Below are 14,566 nucleotides of genomic sequence, written 5' to 3' on the forward strand. Positions count from 1 at the left end.
AGATGTAACCATGAAAATAAAACCATAAAAAAAACCTAAAGGAGAACACGGATTTAGTTTTCCTTTTAGAGTCTCAGAGTGGAAAAGGGCTTTCCAAGTCTGACACAAAATGTAGAAGTCATAAAAGAGATCAATATATTGGCTACATAAAAAAATCCATATGTTTAAAAAGCAGCACCATTAACCAAATCAAAGTCAGAGGACAAATATGAGCAAGTATTTGCAACCTATATGCAGGAAAAAGCTAAATTTGTAATAGGTAACCAAATCCCAGAAATCAATAAGAAAAATACAACACACCTAGTGGAAAAATGGGCACAAGATATAAACGGATGGTTTGCAGAATTAGAGCACTTAAAGAGACGGAAAAGATGCACGAACTCACTCATATTAAGGGGAATGCAAATAAAAACTCCACTGAGATACCTTTTTCCGCAGGTCCGATTGGCAAAGATCCCAAAGTCTGATAATACACTGGGTGTTAAGAGGATGAGGAAATGGGTCCATTCCCACTTCTCTGTTGTATGATCTAAGTGTAAATTAGTATATCCTCAATGGAGAACGATTTGCAGACGGGCAAGATCTATAAAAATTGGGCGCCTGGGTGGCTCAGTTGGTTAAGCGACTGCTTTCGGCTCAGGTCATGATCCTGGAGTCCCTGGATCGAGTCCCCCATCGGGCTCCCTGCCCAGCAGGGAGTCTGCCTCTCCCTCTGACCCTCCCCCCTCTCATGTGCTCTCTCTCATTCTCTCTCTCTCAAATAAATAAATAAAATCTTTAAAAAAAAGATCTATAAAAATTTAAATGCACATATGGGGGATTTCCACCAATTACCTGTCACCAAGGACGGATGGTGAACTTAAACTTGGCTCCAAACCCCATGATGTCGCTCAGCACCAGAGCTGAGGAGGCCAAGGCCAGAGCAGCCCCTGCCTACATGCTAAACAGAGTGAGTACCTGTGAGCATAAGTAACACTTAATGGTGAACAGGAAGAAATTGTATAATATACATGTTTTATGTACAGGAGACTGTGGCTCTGAGAAGTTAAGTTTCTTGCCCAAGGCCACACAGCTGCTAATTGGCAAAGCCAGAACCCACCTCTTTCCCTACAGAACTGCTGCCTCCAGCAGCTTCCTCTGCCCCTTTATGATGCCATCGGCAATCCCAAAAGCTCCATAAAAGGAGGGACTCATGTGACACAATGCTGATCCTTATAATTTGTTGATCCAATGAATGAATGGGGTAATCCTACACTAGCCTTTGCAGATAAAGAAGATGCCGCCTTTTCTCTGCACAGAGAAAAAAAAAATTTACAAAGCAGGAAACGAAGGAGTGAGTTTCAGGAAAATACGAATATTCAGTCCATAACAATGGGCAACAAACAAAAGCAAAAGCAAAAACCCTGCTTACTTGCTACATGTGTACATTGCTACATAACGATTTGTTCTCTGCGGAAAACTTTGGTTCAGGTCCCTGGCCACACAGAACAACTACCTGAGTTTTTAAAACATTAGGGATCAGGCTCCATCCCAGGCAAAAGGATGCTGAATCTCCGAGGCCAATGGTAGGGCTGAGCATCCGTGGTTTTCCCAAGCACCACAGTTACCCTCCTGCGCTGCCAAAGTTGTGAAACCACGGGAAGCATATGAAACATTTTTTTTTTTAAATAAGGTAATTTATTCACAACCAAATGCTCCAGACTTTCTTCAACAGGAACTTTGCTTAATTTTTACCCAGAGACCTTTTAAGGTAGAAAATACTGACACCAAGTGGAAACAACTAGAACTTCCATGCATGGGGCAACGGTCCTTAGAAATGAAGCTCGGCTGTGTCTGGTCAGCTCCCTAAACAGCTGTGGGAGTTCCCGGCAAATTGGCTCCTTAATAGTACCACTGATGGGTTTTATTTTGCAGCATTTCACATATGTGTGTGTCACGATTTGCCTGCAAGAAGCTGGCCTTCCTTCTCTGACGCCAGAATCCCAGACCATGCCAGGTGCTGCCCACTGCCGGCCTGTTCTTCTAGGATCTTGTTCACACTGCCTTGCTTTAGCTTGCCTTACAGTGTGTGGATGTGTATGTACCCAGGGCCATACGCCAATGGATTTATAAGCTCATGTGTCAGGATGCAACATCGCTTACCTTGTGTGTACAGAGAAAATGTGAGCTTTGTTATTTTGTCTATAGAAGAGCTGATTTTCTTTCTTCTTGCTGTAATGTGGGAAAAGAACTAAAGTTTAGTCCCATCTGACCATGTCAGTCCAATCTAAATTGTCCCACTAAGTAGCTCTCTTTCTGCTTGGATAACTCCAGAAAATGTACTACTCCCAAGATGGCGCCTGGGTATATGGGAGAAGCATGTGGCCGTGTGTCCTGTGGCATTGGGAAGCTCTGTCTCACATGGTGCTGACACAGTGGAGCTATGACTCAAAGGACGAGAGTGCCTTCTCCCAAAGCCCTGCTTGTGCTGGATGGAGCAAGTTTGAGTTGTAAGGAATGTTGAGGAAAACATTAAAAGTAATGATTTCACAACAGATGTTGGTGAGGATGTGGAGAAAGGGGAGCCCTCCTACACTGTTGGTGGGAATGCAAGCAGGTCCAGCCACTCTGGAAAAACAGTATGGAGTTTCCTCACAAAGTTGAAAATATTGCTACCCTACGACCCAGCAATTGCACTACTGGGTATTTACCACAAAAATACAAATGTAGGGATCCAAAGGGGCACCTGCACCCCAATGTTCATAGCAGCAATGTCCACAATAGCCAAGCTATGGAAAGAGCCCAGATGTCCATCGACAGATGAATAGATAAAGAAGATATGGTATATATACACAATGGAATATTACACAGCCATCAAAAAATGAAATCTTGTCATTTGCAATGACATGGATGGAACAGAGAGTATTATGCTAAGTGAAATAAGTCAATCAGAGAAAGACAAGTATCATATCTCACTGATATGAGGAATTTGAAAAACAAGACAGAGGATCATACAGGAAGGGAGGGAAAATGAAACAAGACGAAACCAGAGAGGGAGACAAACCATAAGAGACTCTTAAATTCAGGAAACAAACTGAGGGTTGCTGGAGGGGAGGGGGGTTGGGAAGATGGGGTGACTGGGTGATAGACATTGGGGAGGGTATGTGTTGTGGTGAGTGCTGTGAATTGTGTAAGACTAATGAATCACAGACCTGTGCCTCTGAAACCAATGATACCTTATATGTCAATTAAAAAAAAAAAGTAGTGATTTCATGTAACAAGTCCAAATATCAAAAGGAAGTAAGAAAGGAGTCTATGTTTCCATATCTTTTTAGCTTGCTACGAAGGCGGACAAAGTAGGATTAGCGATGGCGCCCATCCACAGTGAGATTCTAAACCAGCAGTTGCATCAGCCTTGGAGGCACAGGAGGATAACTGGTGCTTGGTGAAAACCACGGATGCCTAGCCTCACCACCACCCTCTGAGATTCAGCCTGCATTTGCCTGGGATGGAGCCTGGTCCCTGATATTTTAAAAACTTAGGTAGTTTGGGGCACCTGGGTAGCACAATTGGTTAAGAGTCGGACTCTTGGTTTTGGCTCAGGTCATGATCTCAGGGTCGTGAGATCGAGCCCGGCGTTCGGCTCTGCTCTCAGTGCGGACTCTACTTAAGACTCTCGTTCCCTCTGCCCCTCCCCCCCCCCACTCTCTTTCTCTCTCTCAAATAAATAAGTAAATCTTTAAAAAAACAAAAACAAAAATACCTCAGGTAGTTCTACCCTGTAGCCAGGGATATGAACGAAAGTTCTCAGTAGAGAACAAATATTTATGTAGCAGTGTTTGCATGTAACAAGTAAATGGTGTTTTTTTTGGCTTTACTTTTATTTTTTACCCATTGTTGTGGACCTAATGTTTGTGTCTACCCAAAACTTACATGCTGAAGCCCTAATCCCCAGTGTGGTGGTATTTGGAGGTGAGGCCTTTGGGAGGCCATTAGGTCATGGAGGTGGAGCCCTCATGATGGGCGTTAGTGCCCTTATGAGGAGAGACATTAGAGGCAAGATCTCTCTGCCATGTGAAGATAGAGTGAGAAGGCAGCCATCTGCAAACCAGGAAGTGGGTTTTCACCAGGAACCACCAGGAACTGTATTGGCCAGCACCTTGACCTCGGACTTTCTAGCCTCCAGAACTGTGAGAAATTAATTTCTGTTTTTTAAGCTGTCCAGTCTATGGTATTTTTATTATAAGCAGCCCAAACTGACTAAGACATCCACCATGCCCCGGTATCCCAGGAGACTCTAACATCTAGAATTTAGTGAGTTTTCCTCTCAGAGCTGCTGGGCTTTTCTTGGATTTTTTTCCGGAGCTCTCCCTGTTCTCTCCCCATGTCCTCCTCCCAAGCTGTCTAAAGCAAACTCCAGCTGTAGTTCTCTAAGCTGGACCCTCTTCTGCCTTTTTTAACAGAGCTCAGACAAAGGTGTATTTCCTCTGAGACTAAGTAACCTGCCACCTGGTTCCTTTGAAAGGAACCAGGCTCTTTTGCACCACAAGAGCATAAAGTTATACAAGTTAAAACACTTTGGTCCAATATAATCGCATCATTTAGCACATAACTAGAAGCCAAACTATAGTCCCCATAATTTTAAAACATTGAATATAAAATTTTCTGTTATTTTTAGAAAGTAAACAATTGCTCACAAACCTTCCTGAAAAAAAATTAACGTGGCAAAAGTGAGTGCCTACTCCCCTCCTCCTAAATTATTCTCTTTGAGAAACCCACATTCAGTATAAATTTCTCAAACTTGTTGCATCCAGAACCGAGCTTCCTACCCTATTCACCAATGTAAGATTGTTTCTACTGAGCCTGAGCGGTTGAACCCCTTTTTCCTCCCAGGTGGTGATAAAAGACTTTCACTTCCTGGCAGGGAATAAACGGGTTTTGGCTGCATCCCCAGCAAAACCAGCTTTAGAGAAATGGTTTGGCACAAACACTTGTGGGCCTGAGCTGTTCTCTTCTGCGTACCAGGTCTCATGGGCCTCTCTGGATGGAAGCCGAAAGCTTCCTAAGCCTGTCATTAGGGATGGTCACCTTTGTGCAAGGATGAGTTCGATGCCCCCTGGGGTGGTCAAGAGTGGTCTCCTGATCGTCAAGAAGGTTTTGACCTCCGTAGGAAGATAAGCACAGCTTGTCTTAAAGAAAGGTAGAAGACTATCAAAATAGGTTAAGTGGCAAAGATGTGTTCTTAGGATGAGTTTGTGGGAAGCTGATCCTGAAATGGGCATTTGTGTGCAGGAAGCCTTTCGGGGATGCCAATGGGATCAACGTCTGTTGGGGGTGAAGGAAGTGACCCAAGTAGAGGGAACAGTTGTTCCACAGTGTAGACAGAACACAGGCCTCAGCCGATCCCACGGGATGCTCTAGAGCTGGGGCGGGGGGCGGGACGGGTGACTTCAGAGTCGTCACCCCTTGAAACAAGATGATCTGGCCTTCATAACCGACCCCCCACCCCACTACCAGTAACTGGATGTGGCTGTCCCCCGGGAGGGTTCTGCCCTTAGGCCAGGTGGCTCCCTTTGGCAGTGAGCCACCAGCTCTAAGTACTCCCTGCAGGGGAGGAAACGTGTGCCTCAGTCCTGAAAGGGGGCTGTAGGCAGTACAGCAAGCAGCCAAGGGTGGGACATCTGCGACCCTGGTAATGTTTACGGCGGGACGGAGCAACAGTCCATTCCTAAGCGACGAGGAGCATCCGGGAATTTGAAGCATATCACTAACATCAACCTCTGCTTCTTCTCTCCTCTGACCTAAGACCATCTCAAACCCCTAGAGTTACAAATACTGCTACAGCATAGAATTGGTCCCATAAAATCTGGTAAAGAATAACTGAAATCTTCAAATGACTCTTTTCAAACATAAAGGCCAAACACATTCCAAATTTGGTTTAAATCTATTTACAGTTTTGGTTGTGATCCTATTGTTCTCCAGTTCACTGTCTAAATGACTCCAGATCCTTTCTTTTCAAAGTTGTTCCTTCCTGATTTGCCTCCTTCTGTCCCATTAACCCCCAGTCTCCAGCCCCACTGCCATTAGCTTCTTTCAGGCCTTTGCCCAAATGTCATCTCCTCAGTGAGTCCTTCTGATTGTCCTAGTTAAAATTGCACCCCAACTGCCCCTCCCCATCCATTTGATTCTTTCCATAGCACTTACCACCATCTGGCCTACTCGTTCATTATTAATTGTATATATTGTCTGTTTCTCTTTAATAAAATGTAAGTTCCATGAGACCAGGGATAATCTGGTTTATTGACTCTGTTTTCTTATTGAGTAGAAGAGTTCCTGGAACAGAGTAGCCAAGCAATAAATATTGGTGAATGAACGAATGAATGAGTGGCCCCAGTTTCGGCTTTCGTTAGCTCTCTACTGGCTGATTGCAATGGTCTCCCAGGTGGAGTCAGAGCTCTGGATCTCCACCTGTCTGAGGACTCCCCTCTCTGATGCTCTACACACCTCACCGCGGCGCTGACTTGTTCCTGCTACTGTCCTGCTCAGAAACTCTCCCAGCTTCCTGGCGCCCGGTGCCGACTCAGGTGTTCAGTGCTCTCAGAGATCTGGTGCATGCCTCCTCACCCTGGAACAGTGGGCTCCCTCCTCTGTGAGCACCATTCCTGAGCCTCCCCGCCCCTCTCTTCCTCGAATTCTGCCAATGGGGAGATTTTAAGAGGGGCAGCTTAAATACCCTCCAGGTGCTCTGAAGAGTGAGCATGAGGATGGCCGTTGAAGCCCTTGATAAAGCATGACACCTTTACAGATGACCGTGATTGCTACTCCATCATCATAACGTGATGATATCATAAAACTTCTCAATGACATTATAGGGTCCCAAAGGTAGGAGCTAAAGAATCAAGCCCCATTCTCCTGTTTACTAGAAATGAAGCTCATCTAGTGACTCAGGTCACGTGGCACGGTGGAGCCAGTCAGCGCCCGCTGACCAAAGCCAAAGGCTAAATGTTCTGGAACTTTGCCAGCCGGCTGTCTAACATTCATCCCGGCCACTTACCTGCCCCCCGTGCTTACTGCTGGTGTGTCATGCAGAGGGGACAAAGATGTTACTGGTTGTCTCAGGAACACCATCAAGTGACAAGGAGACAACTAAAAGGATCTGGGGAAGAGATGGAAGGAGAAGTTTGGGGTGTGTGGGCCCGTAGTTCTGCTTTAGGCATTTTGAGTAAGACCTGTAAGAGGAACCTAAATGGGCCTGGCACTCAATAGAGTGGAATGGGCTGGAGATAAAGACTTGGAAATCATCTGGGGACTGGCACTACTGGAGGACTTCTCGCCAGGTGTCCTGGGGCCATTACTGACCCTGTTCGCCCCATCCAGTGGCCAACGACACAGTCATCAGCTCCTGTGGCTCTCCTTTCAGGTTCTGTTCAGACTTCCTTTGGCTACCCCAGTTCAGCCTTCGGTTACCTTGCACCTAAATTATCACCATGTCTCCTAATTTCTTCTCTTCCATTCATCCATTCATTACTGCCCGATTAATTTTCCTAAGGCACCATTTTGTCACAGTCTACCTTTGCTCAAACAGCTCCCAATTCTTTGCAAGTAAAATCCCAACTCTCCTTTCAAACACTCCATTGAGGCAAGTACCCATGCTTTCTCTCCTCCACGCCTGATACCCATGCTTTCACCCACCATCCTGTGCACAGCTGGAGTTTAATAAATATCTTTGAATAAATACTAGAACAAATAAGCTGCTGTTTCCATCAACTTCCTTGTTCTTTCCATCCTTTCTCACCTTGTGGACAAAGGTGAAACCCCAAGTCATAACTGAAATACAGTTTTCTTATATTTACTAGCATGAAGGATCCATAGCTAGAGATTGCTTCTCAGGGACAAGAAGCACATTTTCTAAGATTTTTGTCATCCCAAGGAGGCACTTCAAAACTCCAGAAAACATTTGCTGCCAAGAACCAAGCACAGCTGTTGAGGCAGCAGAGGAAACTGGTGTTCGGTAAAAAACCAAACCAAAACAGAACCCTGCTGCACATTTGGGGATGGCAGAGTTCCCAGATCTACAGCTGAAATGAGTAGATGATACAAGATATTTGATATATAAAAGAAAATAAAACTACCGGAAGCAGAAGTTTTCTCTTGCAAACTGACTTCTTCTAAAGCACAAAAATAGAGCAACGGGACTGCTAGGGATAAAAATACTGTTGTTGATGAGAAGAGGCCCACTTCTCCACCAGACCAGGGTAAACCAGCCACCCTCTCCCTTCTTTCCTGCCCCATATGCTCACACTCATAAAGGTCTCTAAGAATGATCATAAGGAGATCAAGTATTATCCAAAGTGGACGAACAAGTCAACATTAAACTGAGAAGGGCAGCGATTGCATAGGGGTGTGACAATGGCAGCCAACGACCAGGTGTGTTCCTTCTGGCATCCTGGCATTGCCTACCCAAGCCAGGAGCACCGGCCGTGTCTGCTGGCACCTGGGAGAGGCAGGGTGAAGGCGAGAGTAGAATGGGGACAAGCCCCCCAGGGGGCCAGGCGGGTATGTTTATGTTCTCTTATCCCTCACTTACAGTGCAATGAAGCTGGCACCGTAATTGCCATTTTTACAAGTCAGAGGCTGAGAATCCCGTAGGGTAAGTGACTTGCCCCAGATCACGTACCTGGTGAGTGGCAGGTGGTTACCAGGCCTAACTCCAGGCCCCCAGGCTTAGTGCATATGTGGTCGTCAACACTTGTTGTGTTCAACAAGATGCTACAAGTGTTTAGAGAACAAGCAAACAAAAGTACAAGCGAGTTGGGAATACATGGGGCTAAACAAAATTTAAAAGATTTCTTGACTGCAAGGCTTCTCAAAAACTTCCATGTTCTAACACAAATTGTAGAGTTTGTCTGGCTTTCCTAAATTTAATTCACTACAGAACTTCTTGTTTTGCCCAGAACACTTCATGAGACTAGCGTTCCTCGGAACCCATGTTGGGAATTACGGCAGGCACTCCTTTAGTCTCTTTGAGATCTGAGTCTGTTCCTCACTGGGCCTGACACCACTTTTGGAAGAGTCTGGGGACATCAAAAGGCCAGTGGGAAGTACTCTGAGAAAATACCTCTCAAGTGTATGGGGACTGAGGGGAAGGACAGGGAGGGGAACAAGAAGGGCTGTTACAGGAACAGTGAATACTTCTGAGGACTTTCTGCATGCCAGGACCCTTTGAAGTGTTTAGTCCTCCTAACCACTTGTAAGATAGAAATCATTAAAATCCCCATTGCACAGATGAGGGAATTGAGGCATAGAGAGGTTTGGTAACTTGCCCAAGGTCACACAGCTCATAAATGTCTGGGTGTTGAATTCAGGTAGTCTGGTTCCTTAGCAACTGTATTATCCTTGCTCATATTGAAGAGACATTTAGTTGGGAACGTGTGGAGTGGAGAAGGGTGGTCATGGCAGAAGATTCATATCATAGTTACCCAAACAGCATAGAAGCTTAATAATAATCATATTAAGTTATGTTTGGTTTCTGGCTTCTTCTACCTTAACTGGTGTCTACCATACAAGGTGCTGTGTTAGGAACTGGGGATTCCGATGTAAATACAACCTACATGAGTCCTGCCCCAACAGGAGGTTCACGCAGGGGATTAGAGCACTGCAATACAGAGTGACACATGCTCTCATGGGCAATGGAGCACAGAAGACTGTGCAAGCAGGGAGGACACCTGACCCAAATTTAGGATAGACTTTGACACTGATAAAGGACTTTCCCCTTTATATACCGCTTGAAAGGAGGAACAGTTGGTGTGGAGGTATTTCAGAGAGATCAGATCTTCTTGTCCCCAGGACCACAACAGCAGCTTGGAATTCTAAAGGTCCTAGAATGGCCTGATGACTTGACAGTGTGATCCTTCTCTTGAGCTGCTCCTCTAGGCAGCACAGGGCTCTGGTCCTCCCTAATCTCTGCCATGGCTTTAGTGTAGAAGCAGTAACATCCCGCTGACTGGGTGTCTCCAGAAGGCGCCCATCAATGAGCACTTAGTTTGATCCTGGGCATGCCAGGAACAGGAATGCTCCCCCCAAATCCCCTGTGCTCCCCTGCATTTCCAAGCCCTGATGTATTTAGGTGGGACCGTGTGACTGGTTCTGACCAATGGGCTATGACCAGCAGTCATATGTATCGTTTTTAAGACAAAGCATTTAATTGCTCATGCAAGACCCCCCCCAGTGCCCTCTTCTCTGCCAGGGTAACCAAGACAACCTCATCATCCAGGCAGTACAGGTACAAAACTGTGAAGCCTCCACCAGCCTGAGTCTTGAGTGAAGAAGAATCCTCTACCAAAAAGTAGCATGAGAGAAAATAAACTTTTGTTGCACTAAGCCACCAAGATTTGGGGCTGATTGACCCATATACTGGGCCAAGGGTGTGCTCAACATCTGGTGCAAGTAGCTCTAGAAACTGATGGTTCAGTAAGACAAAATTAATTAATTCCTGCCATTAGCAGCAGTGCCAGTGAGAATAACAAGAACAATCGACCTTTGTGCAGTGGTTCATGATTTTCCAGGCACTTTCAGGAGCATGATTCAGTTTAATTCCTGAAATAACCATGAGACTTTGGTATACTCAGACCCAATTTCAGGTGAGGCTAAGGGGTGTCACACCTCCCTTCCCCAAGCTACGACAATGGCTTCAGCTTTCATAACTGTCATCCTAGCACAAGTCACATGATACCATGAAAAGGACCCTCAGAGACAGGAAAAGGGGCCTCGAAGCCACAGATTCCCTCCCCAGAGTCAGCTTCAGTAAGTTATATAAACCAGGTGGAATCACACAGCCCCTCCCATTCCTCAGTGGAGTCTTGCCTGGTGGTGAGATAGGATTTTCACGAAAAATATGAAGTGTTTGTCACTCAGCCCTGTGCTGTAATTATCAGAAAACATGTTCACTTGCTATTTAGCTTACTCCGAGCAACCTCACTACCTTTAATCATAGCTTTCACTAAAGCCACATGGTGTCAACTCAAGGTAATTTTTGTAAGTCCTTTGTTTTTGTGGTGGCAAATAGGATTCATGTTTATTATAGAAAATTTGTAAAATACAGAAAAGCACAAAGACAAAAATAGAAATCATGCATAAACCAACAACCAGTGATATCTACTATCATATCAAGCTTGCCATATATTTTTCCAGTCTTCTCTGACAAAATTGATGCCACACAGTAACGACTATTTTGTACACTGATTTTACAATTATTAGATTGTGAACACTTACCCACGTTTTAGAGTATTTTCTCATGATGTGATTTTAGTGGCTGCATAACGTCCTATCATACTTTATCACCCCCCACTGTGATTGGACATTTATGTCATTTTAAGTCTTCTCTGCAAAAAGTTGTGATGAACATCTTAGTGCATTCACATTTATTTGTCTCTCTTTCCTAACAAAATGGAAATGCTGGTTCAGGGGATTTGGATGTCTTAAATAATTTTTTTGTCAGAGTTCCTTTTAGAAAGAGTATGCCCCAGAAGTGTAGGTGGGTCTTTATTTCCTACGCCTCACTTTAACTGGACAGCATATCAGTCAGGGTCCAGTTACAAAAAAGGAAAACACACTAGGTATTTCAACAGAAAGAATTTAACATAAGGGATTGGTTTGACAGGCATTGGAAGACTGAAAAGCAAAAGAACACTGAGATAAGTCTGAGAGTAACTGCAGGGAGCATGGCTCGCCCCTAGGGCTGTGGGGACAAAGGGGCCGAGTTGGGATTGCTGGAACCCCACTTGTGGAGCAGGGAGTCTCCATGGAGCTGCAACACAGATCTTTGAGGAGGGGGCGCTGTGCTGTACTTCATAGGAAGAAGACTCAGAGCCCTGAAAAGGACATGTGCCTGGTTAGTGTTGGTATCTCTGAAGGGCATGAGGAAGCTAAAAAAAAAGGTCTGAGTGGCTCAGCCAGTTAAGCAATGGACTCAGTTTCGGCTCAAGTCATGATCTCATGGGTTGTGGCATCGAGCTCCTGGTCAGGCTTCCTGCTCAAGGAGGAGTCTCTTTCTTCCTCTCCCTCTGCCCCTCCCCTGCTCACGTGCCTGCGCTCTCTCTCAAAATAAATAAATCTTTTTAAAAAATGCTGCAGAATGGAACCAGCTGCTGCAGCCAGAGTGAAAAACCATTACTGAGAAGACCGTGAGCCTATCAGCAAGCAAACCAAAAAGATCAAGACCCTCCCCTCTGTCCAGCCTTGCAGCATCCCTCTAGTGCCCCCTACTGGTAGAGCCTAGCATGGAGCCAGTTGATGAGAAATGGCGTCTGCACAGTCCCAGCCCCAACTTCATAGAGCCCATCATAGAAAGGTAGATTTGGGGCTGAGAGACAATAGCCTGATACCCAGACAGCCATCATCACATTTTAAATTTTTGTTGGTAATCTTTTCAGTACCAGCGATTCAAAGCAGATTAAGTAAAACATTGGTTAATATCATTTTTTGATGATTTAGTAGTTTTATAAAACATAAAGATCTGATTTCAAATCCAACTGGCTCTTCTCTAAAAACAAAACACCAAATTACTACCAACTGACAGGTATTTGAAGTGCTTCCTCTGTGCCAAGCACTCTGCTCAGCAGGCTGTGTGGGTTATCTCAGTTAGCCCTCGTTTTACAGAGGGGGAAACCTGAGGCTTAGGGAAGGAAGCACAGTGGTCAAGGTCACAGCTCAAAAAAATGCCGCGGGATTTGGGCCAGCAGCCTGCCATCAGAGCCTGAGCTCTCAGCCATGTCTCTGTGCTGGTTCCCCATCTCCTTTGCCATTTAGGTGACATACCCATTCTTCTTCTGGCCATGCCGTGGGGATGAACATGACAACCCCAGGCTCTTGCAAGACTCTTGCTTCTCCATGCTGGGGGGCCACAAGGTATTTAAGTCTGTGTCCTCTCACAGAGCGCTCAGCACATCAGTAACCAGACTCCTCTAAGAGTGAGGTCCAAAACGGGCTCCTGGCCCCAGATTTTTGTCTTTAACAAACAATCACAGAATACTGGAATGGCATGAAAGGTCTTTACCAGATGTCTGAGTCCCTCTATAACATCTCAATGAACAACTGTTTGGATCCCATTTGAACACTTCTCATAACCTGTACTATCTCACTGTATGATGCAGTCTCCTCATATTTTTTGACAGCTCTATTTAATAAAAAGTTCATATTTGCAGAGAGTTAAAATCTACTACTCTAGGGTGCCTGGGTGGCTCAGTTGGTTAAGCGACTGCCTTCGGCTCAGGTCATGATCCTGGAGTCCCAGGATCGAGTCCCGCATCGGGCTCCCTGCTCGGCGGGGAGTCTGCTTCTCCCTCTGACCGTCCCCCCTCTCATGTGTGCTCTCTCTCTCTCTCTCAAATAAATGAATAAAATCTTTAAAAAAATTAAAAATAAAAATAAAAAATAAAATCTACTACTCTATAAGTTCCACCCAAGATTTCTGATCTTGCTCTTTTGGACAACACAACTTTGCAAATGCTTGAAGACAACTGTCACATCACTCTTCTCTAGTGTTGTGGGGAGGAGCTCCTATGCCTTTGGGGATAGCAAAAGTCTCAAATAATATAGCAAATGGGTGAGAAGAACTTTGATTTTTATTGGAGAAGACATGCACAGAGGAAGGCTTCTTGGTAGTTGAGAGCACAGGTTTTAAAAGCAGATAGATCTGAGTTCAAGTCCTAGCTTGATAATTTCCTACTTATAACCATATACTAGCTCTGCAATCTTGCGAAAGGTGTTTACCTCAGTGGGGATGCTAGTACCTACCAGACAGTGACATTATGAGGATTTAATCAGCTAAGGCTGGTAGGTGCTTACCTTGACCACATAGTAAATGCTCAAGAAATGAGATTGATAAAGTGTATTGATGAGAGACACTAGTTTTATTTTGCACATAAGTTGTGAAAATGTCTTTTTATGGCAGTAATTCCTAACTGAAGATCATCCCATTCCATCCCAAAAGATCAATTTTAGAGTTACATAATAGACTATTCTCCAGGCTACCTTAGTCCACTGAGAAAACTGAGATATGTAACATTTGGAATCTGAAGACCTGAGTTTAAGACCTGGTTCTGCCTCTTACTCTGTGATCTTGTGTAAATTGTCTGACCCTTGGTTTCCTCACTTACAAAATGCACCAGGATGGCTAAAATGTCCATCATGAACTACTGTGGAGCAATTAGAGGTAACAGATTAGAAGATAGACTAATGTGGAGGGACCTGATCCATTTTTTGAGTGAAAAAGTGATCAGCAGAATGAGAAATTTAACAGTGCCATTTATGTAAAATCAAAACAACTACACACAACATGTAACACCCATGGAAACTATAGAAATCCAATGTATTATAATGATTACCTAAAAGAGGAAGAGAATGCAAGCAAGTTGGAAGGTTAAAAAGGAATCAAAAATAAAGACAAAGGGGCCTTAACAAATAAGTGAATAAATGAATGAATGAATAATAAATGGATAGATAGATGCTAACATGGGAGTAATGATGCTTCCCTACCTTCCTAGAGAGGTTATTCTGAGGATCTGGTAAGATTATGCACCAGAAAGCA

This window comes from Mirounga leonina, unplaced genomic scaffold, assembly GCF_011800145.1.
Source record: "Mirounga leonina isolate KUSES-001 unplaced genomic scaffold, KU_Mleo_1.0 Mir_114, whole genome shotgun sequence".
Taxonomy (NCBI): domain Eukaryota; kingdom Metazoa; phylum Chordata; class Mammalia; order Carnivora; family Phocidae; genus Mirounga; species Mirounga leonina.